Source organism: Mirounga leonina, unplaced genomic scaffold, assembly GCF_011800145.1.
Source record: "Mirounga leonina isolate KUSES-001 unplaced genomic scaffold, KU_Mleo_1.0 Mir_91, whole genome shotgun sequence".
Taxonomy (NCBI): domain Eukaryota; kingdom Metazoa; phylum Chordata; class Mammalia; order Carnivora; family Phocidae; genus Mirounga; species Mirounga leonina.
Window position 1 is genome coordinate 32,194,129 of NW_023270839.1, and position 21,342 is coordinate 32,215,470.

General features: G+C 35.2%; 1 protein-coding gene and 1 pseudogene across 6 annotated transcripts in view; one reads left to right on the forward strand and one right to left on the reverse strand.

The window, feature by feature from the left end:
- The window catches only part of TCF12 (transcription factor 12), a 374,492-nt gene that overhangs the window by 35,243 nt on the left and 317,907 nt on the right, over positions 1-21,342 (forward strand). The window lies entirely within an intron of this gene.
- On the reverse strand, positions 15,956-16,415 carry LOC118003473 (annotated as a pseudogene).

Sequence of the window (21,342 nt, forward strand, 5' to 3'; positions counted from 1 at the left end):
AGAACTTCTAGTACTATGTTGAATAAAAGTGGTGAGAGTGGACATCGTCTTGTTCCTGACCTTAGGGGAAGAGTGCTCCGTTTTTCCCCATTAAGGATGATATTAGCTATGCATTTTTCATGTATGTACTTCATCATGTTGAAGGTATGTTCCCTCTAAACCTACTTGGTTGAGGGTTTTTATCATGAATGCATGTTGTACTTTGTCAAATGCCTTTTCTGCATCTACTGAAATGATCATACAGTTCTTATCCTTTCTCATATATCACGTTGATTGATTTGTGAACACCAAACCACCCTTACAACCCAGGAGTAAATCTCACTTGATCATTGTAAATGATCTTTTTAATGTGTTGTTAGATTTGGTTTTCTAATATTTTGTTGAGGATTTTTGTGTTCATGTTCGTCAGGGATATTGGCCTGTTCCCTTTTTTAGAGTTGTCTTTATCTAGTTTTGGTTTCAGGATAATGCCACACAGAATGGGTTTGGAAGTTTTCCTTCTGTTTTTCGTAATATTTTGAGAAGAACAGGTATTCATTCTTTTTTAAATGTTTAGTAGAATTTGCCTGTGAAGCCTGGACTTTTGTTCTTGGGAGTTTTTTGGTTCATGATTCAATTCCTTTATTCTTTATTGGTCTGTTCAAATTTTCTATTTCTTCTTGGTTCAGTTTTGGTAGGTTATTTGTTTCTAGGAACTTATCCATTTCTTCCAGGTTGTCCAATTTTTGGACATAATATCTTCTTATAATTGTATTTCTTGGTGTTGGTTGTTATTTCTCCTCTCTTCTTTGTCATTTTATTTATTTCAGTCTTCTCTTTTTTCCTTGATGAATCTGGCAAGAGGTTTGTCAATTTATTGATTTTTTTTTTTTTCTTCAAAGAACCAGCTCCTGGTTTCATTGATCTGTTCTATTGGTGTTTTTTTAGTTTTTATATCATTTATTTCTGCTCTAGTCTTTATTGTTTCCTTCCTTCTGCTGGCTTTAGGTTTCATTAGTTGTTCTTTTTGTAGCTCCTTTAGGTGTAAGGTTAGGTTGATTATTTGAGATTTTTCTTCTTGAGATAGGCCCATATTGCTATATACTTCGCTCGTAGAACTGCTTTTGTTGCATCTCAGAGGTTTTGGACCATTTGTTTCACGTACTTTTTTACTTCATCTTTCATTTCCTGGTTGACCCATTCATTGTGTAGCAGCCTGTTATTTATCCTCCATGTATTTGTGGTCTTTCCAGATTTTTTGTTGTGGTGGTTGACTTGCAGTTTCATAACATTGTAGTTAGAAAAGATGCATGATATGACTTCGATGTTCTTGAATTTGTTGAGGCTTGTTTTGTGGCGTAATATATGATCTATTCTGGAAAATATTCCATGTGCACTTGAAAAGAATGTGTATTCTGTTTTAGGATGGAATGTTCTGAATATATCTGTTAAGGGCATCTTTTCTAGTATGTCATTGAAAGCCATTGTTTCCTTGTTGATTTTCTGTTTAGATGATCTGTGCATTGATGTAAGTGGGATGTTAAAGTCCCCTACTATTATTGTATTATTATTGATTAGTTCCTTTATGTTTGTTATTAACTGTTTTAGGTATTTGGGTGCTTCTGTGTTGGATGCAAAAATATTTACAATTGTTATATCTTCTTTTGAGATTGCCTTTATTATTATGTAGTGTCCTTCTTTGTCTCTTGTTATAGTCTTTGTTGTAAAGTCTGTTTTGTCAGATGTAAGTATTGCTACTCTGGTTTTTTTTTTTTTTTTGATCATTTGCATGACAGATGTTTCTCTGTCCCCTCACTTTCAATCTTTAGGTGTCTTTAGGTCTAAAATGGTTTTCTTGCAGGCAGCATATAGATGGGTTGTGTTTTTTTTTTAATCTATTCTGTCACCGTGTATCTTTTGATTGGAGTGGTTAGGTCATTTATATTCAAAGTATTGATAAATATGTATTTATTGTCATTTTATTAATTGTTTCATGGTTGTTTCTGAAGATTTTCTTTGATCCTTTCTTGCTTTTCTCTCATGGTTTGCTGATTTTCTTTAGTGATATATTTGGATTTCTTTCTCTTTATTCTTTTTGTGTTTATTAATGGTTTTTGATGTATGGTTATCATTGGGTTTGTATATAATCTTTTCTGCATATAGCAATCTATATTAAGTTGATGGTCATTTAACTTTGAACTCATTCTTTACTCCTCTCCTCCCCATGTTTTAGGTATATGTTGTTATATTTTACATCCTTTTATTTTGTGAGTTCCTTGACTGATTTTTTTTACAGAAATACTCATTTTTACTGCTTTTGCGTTTCTTGCCTTTTACTGTCATTCTTGGTCTCTGCTTTCCACTCAAAGAGTCCCCTTTAATATTTCTTGCAAGGCTGTTTTAGTGGTCATAACTTTTTTAGTTTTTGTCTGGGAAACTCTTTATCTCTCCTTCTATTCTGAATGAAAGCCTTGCTGGATAGATTATTCTTAGCTGCCAATTTTTCCCATTCAGCACTTTGAATATATCATGCTACTCTGTTCTGGCTTAGAAAGTTTATGTTGAAAAATCCCCCTACTAGCCTTATGGGTTTTCCCCTGTAAGTTACTGTCTTGTTTTGCTGCTTTAAATTTTTTTTCTTTATCACTATATTTTGCCAGTTTAATTATTGTATGTCTTGGTGTGGATCTGCTTTTGTTGATTTTGAGTTCTCTGCACCTCCTGGATGTGGATATCTGTTTCCTTCTCCAAATTAGGGAAATTTTCAGCTATTATTTTTTCAAATAAATTTCCTGTCCCCTTTTCTTTCTCTCCTTCTGGAAATCCTATAATATCAATGTTAATATGTTTGATCAAGTCACTGAGTTCCCTAAGTCTGTACTCGTTTTGTAAAATACTTTTTTTCTGTCTTTTGTTCAGCTTAATTACTTTCCATTGCTCTTTTAGGTTATCATTTCATTCCACTTCTTCTTCCAGCCTGCTGTTCGTTCCATCAAGTGTGTTTCTCATTTCATTTATTCAGCCCTTAATCTCTGCTATCTTATTCCTTATCCCAGTGTTAAAGATCTTACTTATGTCTTCCACTCTTTTCTCAAGTCCATTGAGTATCCTTAGGATCATTACTTTAAATTCTTTATCAGGTATGTTACTTATATCTGTTTTGCTTAGGTCTCTGGTTGTGGCCTTGTTTTCCTCCTTTATTTGGGATAAATTTCTATTTCTTCTCTTTTTGTCCAAGTCTCTGTGTCTCTTTCTGTGTGTTAGGAGAGTCAGCTGTGTCTCCTGTTCTTGAGGGTAATGGCCTTAAGAAGAAGAGGTCCCAAGTGCCCTGCTGTGTAGTGTCCCCTGTTGCCCAGGGCCTGGCACTTCCAGGAGTGTCTCCGTTGTGTGCTGTGTGTGCTCTGCTGTTTTGTCCTGCCCGCTTTATCGTTTAGGTTAGTCATCTGCAGAACCTCTCTGCCTTTTTAGGCAGTGTTTGGTCCCTGGCCTGAATGTGGGGCGTGTTCTAATTACATGTGTTCTGGTCTGTTGTGAAATGAGACCTATTGCCACCATCAGCAGAACCAAAGCCCTAAAACTCCTGTATTGGGAGACATGGTGTGAGCAGGAGTTTGGGCCACTCTTCTTGGGGAGGGAGCCTGCTGTGCTGGCACTGAGGCAAATGTAACTGTGAAGGGCATTTCCAGTGATGGTGGGGGGGGGGGCGGGGAGGCTTGATGTATGCAAGTTAGGTAGAGAGTGTTGGTGCTGTGCTGGTTCCTGCAGGTCATCTCTTGCTTATGCTAAGGGGTAGGAGACAGAAATGGCATGAGCTAGTTTCTTTGTTCCTTGAGGGGGTCTCTCTGGAATGTGCTCTGAGATGAGCAAATAACCTCCCTACTGTGTGCCCCAGGCGCTCTTCAGATCACTGTTTCCATGCTGTATGTCTGTAGGTTGTTTGCCTGAGCTTTCTCGAAGAGCATCGCAAGGCTCTCTTGGCTCTCACAGAGCCAAGCACACTGACCTTTAAAACTCCGGATGTTAAGCCCTACTGGTTTCAAGAACTTACAAAATTTGGCTCCTTTTGCTTTCCAAGGCAACTGCTATGGGAATTGGTTTTCCCTGTGTGCTCCCCTATGTGCTAGTTTGTCTCTTGCCCTTCTTGGTGACTGCCGCTCCCTCCCCACCATAGCAGCCACGATCTGTTTCTCTTCCAAGATGTGTCTCCATACTTCCTACTTTCTTTGTTGTGTCCTCTTCTCTGCCTTTTGTTGTGGAGTTTGTTCTCCTGGTCTTCAGGTCAATTTCTGGGGTATTTATGATTTTGATAGTTACCTGGGTGTATTCAGGAAACCAGGTGACTGTAGGGTCCTCCTCCTCTACCACCATCGTCCAACCTTCTCATATGTTGTTATTTACATATCTAGAAACTGATTTATATTTTTTTATTATTTTCCATGTCTCTAATCTTTTTGAACATATGGAACAGTTTATAATAACTAACTTAATATTCTGGTCTTTTCATTGTTACATCTGTGTCAGTTGTGGTTGGATTTAATTGATTGATTTTTTTTCTACCCCTCTGTAGGGTTTGTACCTTTCTGCTTCTTTGTATGCCTAGTAATTTTTTATTAGTTTCCAGGCATTGTGAATTTTACCTCACGTGGCGTTGTTTATTTCTGTATTACTAAAAATGTTAAACTTCGTTTTAGTTTGTAGTTAAATTACTTTGAAACAGCTTTGTCCTTTCTGGTCTTGCTTGCTAAGATTTGTTAGGTAGATGCAGAGCAGTGCTTAGTTTAGGGCTAATTATTCCTTACTACTGAAGGAATATGTTTTTGTGTGTTCTACCAGCACCCTGTGATTCATGAAGTTTTCCAGTCTCGCTGCTAGGAACAGACACTATTACTGGCCCAGTATGAGTGCCTGGCACTGTTACCTTTTATTTGGGGGGGTTATTTTTTCTCAGGCTTCAGGTAGTTTTCTCACATGCATGTGTTGATTAGTACTCAAAGAGAACTGTCTGTAGGAATTGCTTGCTCTCAGTGCTGCACTTTGATTCTCTGTCCTCTTAACTCTGTGAGGTCCATATCCATGTTTTCAACTCAATGAGTCCATCATTCTCCATCTTCATTCCCCTTCTCTGTACCTCAGCCTGGAAACTTCCTCAAGTCAGTAAGTTTGGTCATTTGTGGGGCTTATATAATTTGTATCTTGCCTCTTGGAGATTAATGTTCTTTGTTGCCTGTTGTCCATTGTCTTGAAAAAGCAATGACATTTATTTTCTTCCTTTTATGCTTTTTTACAGGCAAGAATGTAAATCCAGTCCCTTTAACTCCATGTTATCTTTCTTTACTGGAAACAGAAGTTCTGCCTATTTATATTTAAATTAGTATCTTAGAATTTTTAATTATAGTTGACATATAATATTATATATTTCAGGTGTACAACATAATGATTCAGCAGTTATATATATTACTAAATGCTTACCGTAGCAAGTATAGTTACTGTGTCACCATGCATATTTATTACATTATTACTGACTATATTTCCTATGGTGTAATTTTTAATCCCCATCACTTATTTATTTTATAACTGAAAGTTTGTACCTGTTGATCCCTTTTCACCTTTGCCTATCTTCCTCTCCTTTCTCTGGCAATCACGAGTTTGTTCTCTGTATTTATGAGCCTGTTTCTGTTTTTTGTTTGTTCATTTGTTTTGTTTTTTTAGATTCCACATAAAAGTGAAATCATATAGTATTTGTCTTTCTCTGACTTATTTTACTTAGCCCAGTTCTCTCTAGGTCATAGAGAGGTCAGCCATCCAGGTTATCACAAATGACAAGATTTCATTCTTTTTTATGGCTGGATAATATTCCATTGTGTACATGTATCACATCTTCTTTATCCATTCACGTATCAGTGGACATAGGTTGCTTCCATATTGTGTCTATTGTAAATAATGCTGCAATGAATATAGGGGTGCATATATTTTTTTGAATTAGTGTTGTTATTTTCTTTGAATATCCAGAAGCAGATTTACTGGGTTGTATGGTACTTCTATTTTTAATTTTTTGAGGAATCCCCACACTGTTTTCCACAGTGGCTGCAACAATCTACAGTGTTACTAATAGTGCACTAATGTTCCCTTTTCTCCACATCTTTACACAGTTGTTATTATTGTCTTTTTGATAGTCATTCTGATTAGTTTGAGGTGATATGTCATTGTGGTTTTGTTTTGCATTTCCCTGATGATTAATGATGTCAAGCATCTTTTCATCAGTCTCTTGGCCATGTCTTCTTTGGCAAAATGTCAGTTTAGGTCCTCTGCTCATTATTTAATTGGGCTATTTATTTTTCTGGTATTGTAAGAGTTCTTTATGTATTTTAGATACTATCCCCTTATTAGATGTACATTTGTGAATATTTTCTCACATTCAGTAGATTATCTTTTTTGTTTTGTTACTGGTTTCTGTTGCTGTGCAAAAGCTTTTTAGTGTGGTGTAGTCCCAGTTGTTTAGTTTTCTTTTGTTTTCCCCTTGTCTAGGGAGACATGCAGAAAAATACTACTAAAGCTAATGTCCCAAGAGTTATTGCCTATATTTTCTTTTAGGTGTTTTATGTTTTCAGATCTTAAATTTAGGTCTTTAATCTGTTTTGAATTTATTTTTGTGTGTGATATAAGAAGGTGGTTCAATTTCATTCTTTTGTGTGTAGCTGTCCAGATTTCCCAGCACCATTTATTGAAGAAACTGTCTTTTCCCCATTATATATTTTTGCTTTGAATTATTTTTAAAAAAGAAAATTCATTTCCACAGTTGCACTGACCACATTCTAAGTATATTAGGCCATGTATTGTTGTATGTAGTCTCATACATATATTAAAAGCTCACATAAAAACTGCAATTAGCTTTTTTTAACATAAACATTATTGAGTTTATGTTTAAATTAGGTTTATGTGTCTAGCTTTTATTTAATTTAATTAATTTTTTTGTCAGAGAGAGAGAGGGAGGGTGAGCATATGTGCACAAGCAGGGGGAGCGGCGAGCGGCAGGCAGAGGGAGAAGCAGACTCCCCGCTGAGCAGGGAGCCTGATGTGGGACTCAATCCCAGGGTCCTGGGATCATGACCTGAGCCAAAGGCAGGTACTTAACCGACTGAGCCACTCAGATGTCCGTGTATCTAGCTTTTTAATATTAAGAGAAGTCTAGCTTTTTAATATTAAGTTAACAAGTTTATATTACTTATCTAGTGGATTGTGAAACTGGGAATGGGTTTCAACTTCGGTGCTTTCTTAAAAAAATCTACATTATGTTGTCTTTCTGTAACAGAGTGAGAAAACTCTCTCTTGTTGGGTCATGTCTTATTTTGAATTTTTGTCTGTTTCTTAGGGCAAATAGGATTCTGATTGATGATGTTCTGGATCCTTTATATTCCCAGGACTTAGACAGTGCTTTGCATGTAGTAGCTGTTTAAATACTTGTTCATTCAAGAAATATTTGAACACTTACTATGAGCCTGGCATTTTCTTTGTGATATGTGGATGAAAGACTAATTTGTGCTGCAAACCTAATAGACTGAGTATCCATTGTTTCCATAGAGAGGCTACAATACCCTAAAAGTAGAGCGAACCTATATCCTGAAAACTTAAACTAGATTTCTAGTTATTTCACCAGGTAAGATGGCACAACTGAGCTGCCTTACAATCAGTCCAGTGGAAAAATAGTTCTTTCCTTTCCCTAGTGACTGTCAGAACTATTTCATGTAGAGAGCAAAGTCTCTAATGGTTTGATGAGCACTCTTAAAGATCTGTGAGGTGTTAACTGCCTGGCTTCATGAAAAATGGAAGAAAGAATCCAGTTTTTTTTTTAAGAGTTTATTTATTTATTTATCTCTTTATTTGAGGGAGAGAGAATGAATGAGCAAGAGAGAGAACATGAGCTGTGTGGGGGGCCCGAGAGAGAGGGAGAAGCAGACTCCCTGCTGAGCGGGGAGCCTAATGCAGGGTGATCCTGATTCTGGGATTCCAGGATTACGACCTGTGCAGAAGGCAGACGCTTAACTGACTGAGGCACCCAGGCATCCCAGAATCCAGTTTTTATAGGAGAAAAACCTTCCGCACATAGGAGACCATTTTCTTCCAAGAGTCTAATCCATTGTAAATTGAAGAATTGGAGACAGCTTAATCAGACTTGGCTGTTCAATCTACTTAATTGTTGAGAAAAAATTTTACATTCAGGTATCATATGTCTACATTATTGAAATGGTTATGTGTGTTATCACTTAATAACATTGTTTAAGAAAAGGTTATGTTTTGGTGTTGGTGTGAGCAAATACTGAATTAGATAAAGTTCATAGGCCATCTGTTTCATTTCATTTTGGTCTTAAAAAGAAATAGTTAAATCCTCGTTCAGTTTTTTGAAATGACAGAATTAATCTGAATAATCACAGTAAATATGCTGTAAAATATAGTGAATATCTCTTTTGTCAATGAAATCACTATCTCTGAGTTGTAAAGCTAGAAAATGCATTTGTTAAATACGTAATTTATTTGTATTCTGACTTATCCCCAAAAGAATTTGAGTTGGACATATTCCCTTGTAGAAAAGAAATGATTAAATTAAAATATACTAGCTACTCATGGATTTTTCAAATAGGGATTTTACTAATAATAACTGGATTATGCAATTTGGTTTAGTCATTTTTACAGTAAAATTCTATTTTTAAGTAATTTCAAAAGTCTTACAAATGCATAAAGCAGAATTTAGGCTTCCAGAGATTTGATATTTGAGGTATTTTGGTAGTTGTATCCAAAATTACTTTTGTTAACCCAAAACTGTTTTATTGTGCCTTATCCTAATTCTTTGAGATTTAAACTGTTCTTTAAGGTGTTATAAAACCTTAGTTCAGTAAATAAGTGCCTGTTCTGTGTTAACTGCTTCAAGGATAAGAAAGATGTATTGCATATGATTAATATAGTTCCATATATCGAAGAAGAGAGACTGTGTATAATATACTATAATAGTAATTCTAATACAAATAAACCTTTTGGTATTCTTGTAGACATGTTAGAAAAAATACTGTGAAAAAACTTAATGAATAAATGGGTTAACCCATCTGTCTTTTTCCCCTTTTGTATCTAACCTTATTATTAAAATAAAAACCACCAGAGTACAAGATACTATAGTTATATTTGTATGAGCAGTCTCAAGATCTTACAGTATAATATCTAGCACAGTGTAGTCAAATACATAGTATTATGCATGTAGTATTAATATTTGGGGAATGAATGTCTGAAAACTGTTCTTGAGGCTTTGTATTAGTAATAGTTAACTTACACTTTACATCATTTTCAAACTGCAGGCCATTACCCGTTAGTGAGTTGAGAAAACATTTTAGTGGATGTCATACATCATGATAAATGCAACAGAACAGAAGTTATGAGAATGCATCACATGTACTTAGAGGATTGTTTTTATAAAATTTAGTTTGTTATATAAATGCACATTTACATACACTAGGTAGTGATATAAAATGTATTTAACAGTGGATTGTGGTGAAAAAAAAACAACAACAGCAACAACAACAACAAAAAAACCCCCAAAAACCTTTGAAAGCCATGATCTAGCGTTAATTTTAGCTGCCAGTTTCTCTTTACTATTTTGTAAGGTGTGAAAATGATTGGATTTGCACATCTGAGGTGTGATGGGTTTGGTCTTTGTTAATGCTGCTTTGCAAAATGCTTGACACCATGGCTTAAACTCCATTCCAGATTCCTGTATTGGATAAAAGGTCTGTTAACAACTGTTTTTGTTCTAGGTACCTTTAGTCTTTTGGGTCACTGACCTTTAACTTGCGTTAGACATCTTCCTTTAAAGAAAGAGGGTAGCTTCATTGACATTGGAAGCAATTGACATTTCTAACCATATCAAGGAAAAGATTCCAGAAACATGAAGAGAGAAACTAGAATGTAATTTTGTAAAACCAAAAACCAAAAACACAGTATCACAGAGGAGAAAGTTCTTTCAGTTAATGATGTAACCTACCTGCACCTCAGTTTGCAAAGAAAAAGGAGATTGTTGTTACTTGATTTCTCAGGTTATTTTCTGATAGAAAATTTGGAATTTTTCAGACATCTTTACCTCTCTTTTAGCTCTGAATTCCATTAAATATTTGGAATGATATTATGAACAACTTGACTTTCAGGAATTCAGAACCCCTAATGAACTGGAAACGAACTGCATTCATTAATATGTGTGCATTTAAATAATTTTCCATGAGCCTGTCTAGTCTGTTTGACAGAGTTTATATAGAAGAATTAAATGCTCATAGCCTGCATATTAGGAAAAATATCTTAGAACTTTCCTTGAAGTGAATGTTTCTTTGAAGCAGATTTAATTTGTGTCGAAGTGTCAAGGCCAATGTTTTTCACTCCCTGTGGAATTATTTTTTGATATTGTAATGAAAATCAATTGCAAAAGATAAATTCAGCATTTAAATACTCTTTACTCTGACTTTTATTTTCTAGGAACACATACAGTTCTTAACATTGAGGTTATTTTCAGAATCTTAGAAGGTCATTGCCTTCATCACACTTTTTCAGTGCTTGTTTTTTGGATTTTACTGTTAACGGTATTTGCTGTTAACCTGAGAGCTACTTGAGCGTAGAAAGCACAGTTTATTCAATAGGGGAATGTGGGGCAGTATAAGTTGAGTATAGATGAAAAAATAATTTCTTTAGGTCAGAAGTATTTTACATCTGGAAACATGCACTTGAACTCTGGCTGTGATTTTTCACATGTGCCATTTATTAGCAAATATATTCTTTATGAAATTTTGACAGTATACTTTACAGCCTCTAACTTTCAGAGCCTTTACTCTTTCTTCCTAAGGAAAGCTTTAATTCTAGGCAGAATTTAGCTTTGTTTGTTCAAATAAGGTGTTAAATCTTCAGTCAGGGTAAGGGACATTCTTAACCAAGGGATCACACCTGTATTTTTATTTTTATTTTATTTTTTTAGGAAAGTGTTTTGAGATCTATGAAAAGGGAGAAATCTTTGATCAAATTTCAGTTGGACTCAGGGTTTATTTAATTGGCTTTCATACTTTAGGACATCTGCTTTATAATAAGAAAGGAGGTTCCCACCCACAGTTCTCTCTCCTCCTCTTTAGATGCAGCTATTTATTTTGAAGTGTCTCTGGTTCTCCATGAATTGGCAGATACTGTTGATACCTTGTATTACAGCAAGTAAAAATTGTTATGATTGTGACACAGGATATTCCCTGTGCCTTGAGGAGGAAACAGGCCGAGTTTGAACATTGTTCATGTATGTATTATAGGGTGCTGTGAACTTGGTTCCCTGAGAACATGAGATTGCCATAGCAACAAAGGCTCTTTCAAGGCAGAAATCTTGGCAGAGCGGTTGGGTCTCTTGAAGTGCTGGGTGTGTTGATAGGAAAGGATCCAGTCAACAGTAAACGTACAACTCTAGGCCAGCACGAGGAAAATAAGCATTTAGTTTTTAGCTTTAACTTGAAAGCAAATATATTTTGAGTTTCCCCCCAATGCTAATCTTAGCTCCAGACAAATATTTATATGAGGTTTTCTTTTCACATGTACGCTGTTTCAAGAACGTAAGTTCCCAAGCATGTGCTATATGACATTTTGGCTGGGCTAAGATTGTCTCTATTTTTGGAAAAATCAGTGTGGTGTAATGCATTCTAATATTAATGCATTTTGGTATTAAAAGCAGAGTAGATAAAAATCATTAAAAATTACTCAGTTCAGAGTTTGGTCTTGTTTAAGAACTAGTAAAAAACAAAAGTAAATCTTCAAACTCCATGATTTGCCTGCAGTTCTCAAGATCCTTATTTTACCTAACCAGAGCTTTCTCTCTGTTCTACATCCTGAATCTCAGCCTTCATCATGGTTTTGCTCTTGTGGCTGTTCTTGAAGCTTCTTGTTTATGTGTTTTTGTGTTGTGTGCTAGACTTATTTTCTTAGTAATAAGCTTTTTGTTGGTAGGAACTGTGTCCTCCACTCTTGTGCCTTTTAAGAAAAGACCAGACACATGGTTAGGACCTAGTAAAAGCTAGTTTATTGATGGTTTTAATTTGAAATATGTTGATCAAAAAATTATATTCAAATAAAAGACTAGCCTTTTAATAGGTTGTATATGTCAAGTCACCGTAGATAGTGTGTGTTCCTGAGGTTACTATGTTATTTTTAATGCTTGATCCCAGGATGGATAATAATTTGTTTAGATTTTTTCCCAGCCATACTTCTTCATCTACACTGATGAACTCAGAAATTATTTGGATGACTGTTTTTTCAATCCTCCCAAGAATGATATATATAATTGGTATCATTTTAGATGCCTTAGGAGAGAAGTGAATTCAGTACATACAGTGAATGACTTACGGTATGAGGGCTTAATTCTTATGTGGAATCACATTTGGAAATGGGATATATATGTCATTTCTATATTATACTCAGTTACCTCATGTATGGATGACTTGTTTGAATTTTTCCGTATGTTACTTCTACTATTCTCTTCTATTATGTCTTTTTCTAAGAAATAAAAGCTGGTAAAACATTTAAGGAAAGCTGTTCCAGGGACCAGGTAGAAGTTTTGCCATTTTGATTTGTTAGAAGCTATTGAAGTGATAACCCTGTTTTAAGCACTACTACTGTCTGCGAATATAAAATACAGTTCCTACTTTTTAGGCTAGTTGAAAAGGGAAAAATTTTGGTGTTAAACTTGAAAAAAATTTTCTCCCTTTAAGAATGAAGAGGAAGATAAAATCTAGCTGCTGAATTAGGTATTTAAGATTATTTGATTATTTTATTATCCCCTGAAAAAGAATCCATTGGTTATTTGCATGCATTTTATACCAAGAAGTGTTAAGCTTCATCCTTTATATTTAAAAGTAATTATTCATTAAAGAAGTATCTAAAGTATATAAGTTCAAAGTTCACATTTAGCTTTTTGCCTTTGTTTACTGAGCAGGTTTAGGGGAAATGCCCAGGGCCTTAGGGGGGTGCCTAGGGTATTTTGGGTCAGATAAAACTTCAGGGATATTCCCCATTCACAGGATAGTTATTATTCAAGTGGAGTAAAGGAGCTCTTAAAATTAGCTGGTAGGGAAAATGATTTGACAGTTGAGGATTTACATATTGTTTGTCACTGTTTCTGATAGTATAAGTTATATTCAGTTGAATTTTCTTGAAGAAGCAACTTTGTTGTAGTCATTTTTGAATAAAATATTTATAAAATGCATTATGAGTTTTATTGTTTTCTTAAAGCTTACCAGATATCTAGCTTTATCAGAATTGTAGTCATGAATATTTATTTGTTGTACTTTGCTCTAATACAGGGATATTTATTATGATGAAGGTTGATAGGATTGTTTGGTTCTATGGGAATCTTTTTCTGATTTCTGTGCATGTATATATGTGGCATTTTTATTTTTTATTTCCTTATTACCAATAGTAATTTCTTAGCTTGTCAGTTTTTAGCAGGACTGAGCAATTTTTGACTTTTATTATACTGTATAGTCTACTTGGTTCTATAATCTAACCTGCTAAAAACTGATTAGGATTAAAATGAGGTAGGTAATTTGTAAAGTCTCTTGTTAAAATCAAGAGACTCTGTTGGTATATGAAAATAAGCCAGGGAATGATTTTCACCTCTCTTGTGGGGAAGAGTGCATGAGCTTTATTTAAGCTTTTTTCTAGCTTCTCTGTTTGCCTCTGGGTATAGTTGATTGCAGTCACTTGATATGTGGCTACGAGATATACAGACTGTTGTGATTTCTCCTTCAAGTGACTTTGATATTAAAAGCAATTTATTAAACTTTTTTCTTTCATTTAGTAGCAAAATTTGAAAAAAATAAATTATTTATATATATTAAATATATTTAAATATGAACTCAACCAATTGTGAATTAAAGGTATATCAAGTACTTAGTAAATAACAGAAATGTTTTTGGCATAAAATGGATTAAGTTGGTTTGGATTTATAATTATTGATAGTGATTACTTCATTAAACTCTAATATGCCCTGACTAAGGAACATTCTTTTGAATACCATCTAGCCTTTTCTGGTGTGAAGAAGCCTTTTTGTAAATGTAAAGGAAAATAAAGAATATTTAAATCCTCCCTTTTGGTTATTAGAGTAGAGATTCAAGTGCTCAGTTAAGAAATACTTGTCAAGGACATTCTTTGGTACTGGATGAGACATAGTTTACAAATGTGATGGGTTCTGTGTAGTTCCTGAAACTTGTGGCTACTGTATGAACTTTTTTAAAACTCTGGCTTCCTTTCATTCTTCTGTGTTTGTCAGTCTGTCTAGTAGTTCACTGAGTGAAGAGGATATAGAGTTGTGTCTGCCAAGGCCCAGATGTGCCTCTTTCCTCACTGGGGCACTCTTGGCTTTTTGCTGAGTTTTATGTATGTGTAAGGGAATAGGCCAGGTTCATGGGAGAGGAAGTGGGGAACCAACTGATTAGGACTTGTTCTGGGTTCAATAAAAGTTCATAAAGGGAGAGAGGATGTTCATTACCTAGGATGGGGTAGGGAGGCGCCCTACTGCAGGTTTTTCAGCTTAGTCTCACTGCAGTGAGAGGAGATCAAGTATCAGGGCAGATACTCTATCCATTGGAGCTCTTCTTATCTGAGGAACTTGAACACAGTAACCATAGTGGAATTGCTTAAAAAAAAAAGTGAGTGTTATTTCATATTAAACTAGTTAAGTGGAGGAATTTCTCTTTTAGCTAGATTAAAAAAATATCAATTTTTTGAGCTACTCAGTGATTACTAAATGAGAATATAATTTTGATCCCTGTTGGGGCACCTGCCTGGCGCAGTCAGTAGAACATGCGACTCTTGATCTCAGGGTCATGAGTTCGAGCCCCATATTGGGTGTAGAGATTACTTAAATAAATGAATAAATTAAAAAAAATAATTTTGATTCCATTTTTTGGGGGCTTGTGTTTAATTAGGAATAGTTGAGAAAGCTGGCCTCCATTATTTTCTTTTGGATCTATTCATAATATTACTTTTAGAACATGAACCAAGAAAAGTCAGATTGCTTTTCAGTCAATTTGAAACACATAGGAGCCATTTGGAAGTGCAGCAGCATGGCTTTGACTTTTACTCTGACTGAAATGGGAAGCCATCAGAGGGAATGACATCTCATTTAATATTTTAAGAGGATCACCCTGGTTGCTGTTTAGAGAATAGGGTAGAAAGAAGAGACCTGTTAGGAGGCTAAGAACATGTGGTTAAATTTGAAATATATACTGAAGGTAGAACTGATGCAACAGAAAGAATAGTTACTCTTAGTTGAGAATGGAGAAGACTAAAGGAGTAGGTTCCTTTTTTTTTTTTTTAATCAACATATGCTGGTTGCTTTAATTTTTCACTTTAAAGACAAGACCCAAATCAAAACCTTTGAACTTATACTTTTCAACCTGAAAGAGTCAAAGAATAGCTACAGTTCTAAAATAGTATCAGTAAAACCCAGTATTAATGGGCTATACTGAAACAAGGTGTAAAATACGAATCTCTTACTTTGTACTTAATTTGAAGTGTTGCCACTGAAATCAATTACAGATGTTTATTCTGAAAGATGATACTATGAAGGTTGGAGACTCAAATGCTGATAATCGTTATTCAAAATTAAATTTATGGAATATCCAGATAATAGGTTTAATTGGAACTTGGCGACAGTTTTGAAATACTCATTAGCAACAATTTTTTAAAGACATAGGAGGCTATTTATATAATTGGGTGTTTTAAAATCATCTCCCTTTAGTGCTTTCAATAGTCACATGGTCATTAAGCAAAGACCCAAATAATTTCAAATGACCACAGATACTATTTAGGCAAAAATTCTCATGTGTCAGTATTTTTAATGTTGTGTACATCAAATTATAGTGAAAAGATGACCAGAGACAAGATGCAATCCCTCTGTTTTCATGACTAGCACAACAGATTACAGTAAACCGAGTTTATAGTTCATAAACTGCCTGTCCAGAAATACAATACATAAATACATCATCAAGTATGGTTCTCCCATTAGTTTACTTTGTGACAGGTCAAAGAATATCTTCAAATCCAATAGTCCCATCATTACCCTTCAAAATATCCAATGAAAGATTTGATGTTGGAAGAAATGGAAGACGCTGAATCTGCTGCACTGCCTTAAATTTCATTTGTAGTTTTAGTGGAGCAAATAGACCATGGGTGTTTCTCAGTGTGGAAAAATTCATTTTATCTTAGTTGAGCTGGAAATTTTTTTCTGATAATTCAAGAAGATGACTGGGTGAAAGTTCATTTTTCATACAAGGAAAACTTTTTCCAAGAAGATCATGACTTTCAAAAGGTCCACTGGTGGAAAGTTCAGTAATTGGAATACTGTCCCTTAACTGAGATATAAGTCCTCTGGCATTCATGTTCAGCTTGCTCTGTGAGTAGCCCAGTTCATTTTTTTTAGGAAAAGGATTGGGAATCCACTTTTAGACATATTTTAAATACCTGTTAGACATCCAGTTGGAGATATTAGTAGGTAATTGAATATAGTGGTCTGGGATGTTGGTAGAGAAGTGAGCTGGAGGTTATCCTCTTGGGGACATCTGAATATATGGAACTTAAAGTGATGAGATCAGAGTGAATGTACATGAAAAAGGGATCAAAAGACTGTGTATGCACTTCAACATTTACAGGTTGAGGTGATGAGCAGGAGAGACTTAAGAAGGCCTGTCCAGAAATACAATAGGAAAACAAGGCAAGTATGGTATCAGGGAAGGTAAATGAAGAGAGCGTTTTAAGGAAGAGGGGCTGCTAATAAGAGTATTAAGTGCAGCTGATAAGACAACTAAGATGAAGATGACAAATTGACCACTTGATTTAATAATTTGGAGGTCATTGGTGACCTTGAAAGGAGCAGTTGTGGTAGACTGGAGGGAACAAGAATCTTTTGGGAAGAAGTCTGGGAGAGTGGAAGTAAAGAAATTAGAGACAGCAAATATAGGCTCTTTATCCCAGAATTTTGCTCTTGTGGGAAAGATAGAAAAGGGGCTGTCGCTGTGTGATGATGGGGAGAGGTAAGTGGGTTAGAAGTAGTTTTTAATTTTTTATCTCTTTTGAGAGTTAATATAGCATGTTTATAGGATCGTGGAAGTGAGTTAGAGAGAAAAAGAACTGACGTTACTGGAGGGAGAGGAAGAATTGCTTGAGGTGAGAGGAGGATAGATCAAATGCACAGGTTGGGGGAATAGGTTTGGCTAAGAACAAGGGCAGCTCATGGTAGCAGGAGAGAAAGTGAAGTGCATTAAATTATCAGCATGATTCATATTTTAGAAATATAGAAGTATAAATACTGTTACAGTCTTTACTACTTTCTCCCTACATGACTTTTATTAAATATAATAATAAACCTGTGAATATCATGGTAAAATTTGTATTGAAAGGTGTGGAGGAGCTGTAAAATATTTCTACTTAAGAAAACTGTTGAAATATGTTTAATTAAGTAATTTTGCCCTTCATACAAAGTGAGTGTGTGTCTCTGTGGTTATTAATTGATGGACAAAAATTTGAAGGTAATTTTTGTAAATCAGCATATCCTAACGTGTCTTAGCTTGGTTATTACATAAGTAGTGTAAATAATCATTGTCAATTTTATGTGATTAGACCAGTTAGTTTTAGCATGGCCACTTAATGGTGACTGACTATAGATGTGGTGTGAGTTTCTTCTTAAGAGTTAGATATACAATGGAAGGAATTTTAAACTAAAACTAGTCTGTCTCATTTTGTAAGTTAGATTTTTGTTTAATATCATGCAGACAGAACAGTGTAATAGAATAGGAAAAATGAGCTAGAGACACGAGAACATATGGAAATTTGGCACATGATCTATCTGGCACATCAGAGCACTATGGTAAAATGGGCTTTTTAAGAAATGGTTAACCATTTGGAAAAAAGATAAAATTAAATTCATACCTCATATACAGAAAAATGTAAATGGATCAGAGATCTCAATGTAAAGAATGAAACTCTACAAATACGAACAGAAGACATGGATGAATTCTTCTGTAACCAGGATATAAGGAAAGGTTTTCTCTATGACTCAAAATCTAGATACAACAACAGGAAAGGCTGATAAATTTGACTCTGTAAAAATAAAAAGTAAGACTTTTGTATGGCAAAAACAAAAACACCCACTAATAACAAAGTCAATAGATACAAAACTGTAAGAAAATATTTGCATTATCTATCACAGATAAAGGACTAATATGCCTCCTATATGAAGAACCTTTCAAAATAGAGGGTGAAAAGACCAAATTGAAAGAGATGCAATAAGCAAAAGAAATGGACAGTTTTCATAAAAAGCTGTAAAATTTTTCCTTATTTGAAAAGATACTCACTTTCACTTGCAATAAGAGAAGTCCAAGTTAAAATTTACACCAGGATGCCAGTTTTCACTTGAGATTGGTAGAAATTTTAAAGTACAACCAAATATTCCGTTAGCTGTGAGGAAAGAGGTATTTTCATACTTTGTTGATGGCAGTGCATACTAGTATTTTGATATGATTGTACCCCACTTTGATGCAGGACAGCTCAAGAAGTGACTTCCTTCCAGAGCAACAGGGCAAGGTATGAGAAGTGTTTATTATTATCTGAGGCACCTTGGGACATACATCTGACCCCTCCACTTGGTCCCTTCTTCTCCCCACAAATCCCTGAGATCAGAAAGGTGGTAATTCCCACCCCCTTTCTTCCCATTTTGGGCCTACCTTAAACCTTTGTGGTCTCTCCTACCAAGACTGGCTTTTGAGAGGCTAAAGGCATCTGTTTGTTAAGGAATACAAACAATCCTTTCCCAAGACAGCAGGACTACAACATGGGAATCCTGTTTTTGGTTACAGGAAACTGAATATTCACTAACTCTGTCTTATTATATTCCTTTGGTAGCAAGTCATAGTCTCTCTTTCAGGGTTAATGGATTCGTCAGGCATGTGAGAGCAAAGGTCACGTGATTGGAAAGACCAAAATTAGTTCACCAATTAAATAAAATTATCCTCCTTAACTGTGGTTTGCATAAGGCACGCATTATATGTATGTGTGAAGAGAAATGTTTTGGGGACATTTAATCTGTGGAATATATCAAAAAGCATATGTACTTAGAATGAATAGAAACTATGTGCTATGTAAATACAAACTTTCCACATTAATTCACAACCATTATATCCTGTACTCTTGTGTGTATGCATTGTTGATTAATATTTAGATCAGTGATGCCACAAGGAAAGTTAACTATTCTGAACTCACCAGTGCCCTGATTATATGTCATCACATTCAGAGTTATTTTGTTTGTGGTTGTTATGAGAGCTGGAATAGAAGGTGATGTGGCAATTTATAATAATAATAAAAATCAAGTTAAGTGATGAATTATGTTGTTGGTGGCAAGGTAAAATGGTGCGAACTGCTTTGGAAAATAGCATGGCAGTTCCTCAGAAGGTTAATCAGAGAGTTACCATATGACTTAGTAATTCCACTCCTAAGTATATACCCATGAGAGTTGAGAACATGTCCACTCAAAAACTTGTATATGAATGTTTATAGCAGCCTTATTTATAGTAGCCAAAAAATAAGCCAGAGGTCTGTCGCCTGATCAACGTATAAAGCGTTGTATACAATGGAGTATTATTCGGTGTTAAAAAAAACTAGACTTCTGATACATGCTACAACATAGATGAACTTTGAAAACATGCTAAGTGAAAGAAACCTGTCACAAAAGTTCACATTATTATATGATTCCTTTATAGGAAATGTCCAGAATCGGCAAATCTGTAGATAGAAAGTAGATTAGTGGTTACCAAGGCCTGGGGCAGGGCAGTAGATTGGAGGGGGAAAAAGAGAGGGACAGTGAATGGATATGGATTTCTTGGAGGTACTGTGTGATGAAAATGTTCTAAAATTTGATAGTGGTTATTTGATGTTTGCACAACTGTGAATATATTAACTATTGAATTGTACACTTTAAATATGTGGATTGTGTGGTACGTGAGTTATATAGAAGTTGTTATAAAAGAAGTGAGTTACCTTTGTGTAGTGACTAACAGTAAGTTTTTTTCCCCATCACTAAAATGTCTGTGACCCATTCCTGTGCATTACTGGTGAGAATGTAAATTGGTATAACAAGAGAAGAAGGAAAAAAAAAAAAAAAGAAGGGACTTTGGTAGTATCTAACAAAACTACATTTGCATTTACTTTTTAAGATTTCATTTATTTATTTGAGAGAGAGAGCATGAGCAGGGGAGAGCAGCAGAGGGAGAGGGAGAAGCAGGCTCCTTGTTGAGCAGGGAGCCCAATGTGGGGCTCGATCCCAGGACCCTGAGATCATGACCTGAGCCAAAGGCAGACGCTTAACGACTGAGCCACCCAGGCGCCCCTACATTTACTTTTTGACGCAGCAGTTGCACTTCTGGCAATTTACCCTGAAGATCCAACAATGCAAGTATACATATGGACAAGATTATTCATTGCAGCATTATTTGTAATTGCAAAATATTGGAAACAACCTACATGTCAATACAGAAGAAAGTGATAAAACTGTAGTGCATCCACACACCATACAGGTATAGAAAAGAGTGAGGCAATCTCTCTGAATTGATAAGGTGTGATTTCTAGGATTATATGTTTAAGTATATGGTCAAGCAAAGTACAAAAGAGCAGCCATGCTATACAATCTTATTTAAGAAAGAAGGCAACATAGGAAAATATACATATATCTGCAAATGAAATACAGGAAGAATAAACCAGAAACCGCGGACACAGTGAGTAAAAACAGGGTAGAAAGAATGAGGGGTGGGCATGGGATTAAAGTAATGAAGGAGGTTGTGACATTACTGTATATTCCTTCTTGTATGATTCTGACATTTGGAACTATGTTAATGTTTCGTATGTTTAAAAGAATCTGTAAATTTAGAAAAAAAATGAAAACAAAAATGGACTAAAACAGAAATGAATGAACTCAACTAATTTCAAATGAGTACCATAATTACATGTGGGTTGGGGAAGGATACTAACACAAGTAACTTTATTTTTTTAAAAAGGTTTTATTTATTAGAGAGCGGGGGGTGGGGTGGGGGCTGGGACAGACAGGGAGGCAGAGAGAGAATCTTAAGCAGGCTCCACGCTTGGAGCCTGATGTGGGACTCAGTCCCAGGGCCCTGAGATCATGACCTAAGCCGAAACCAAGAGTTGAATGCTTAACCGACTAAGCCACCCAGGCGCCCCAACACAAGTAACTTTAGAACATAATATTTGACTACATGCCTCCAGGTTGAAGACAAAAAGAACTCTTAAAAAAATACTGAA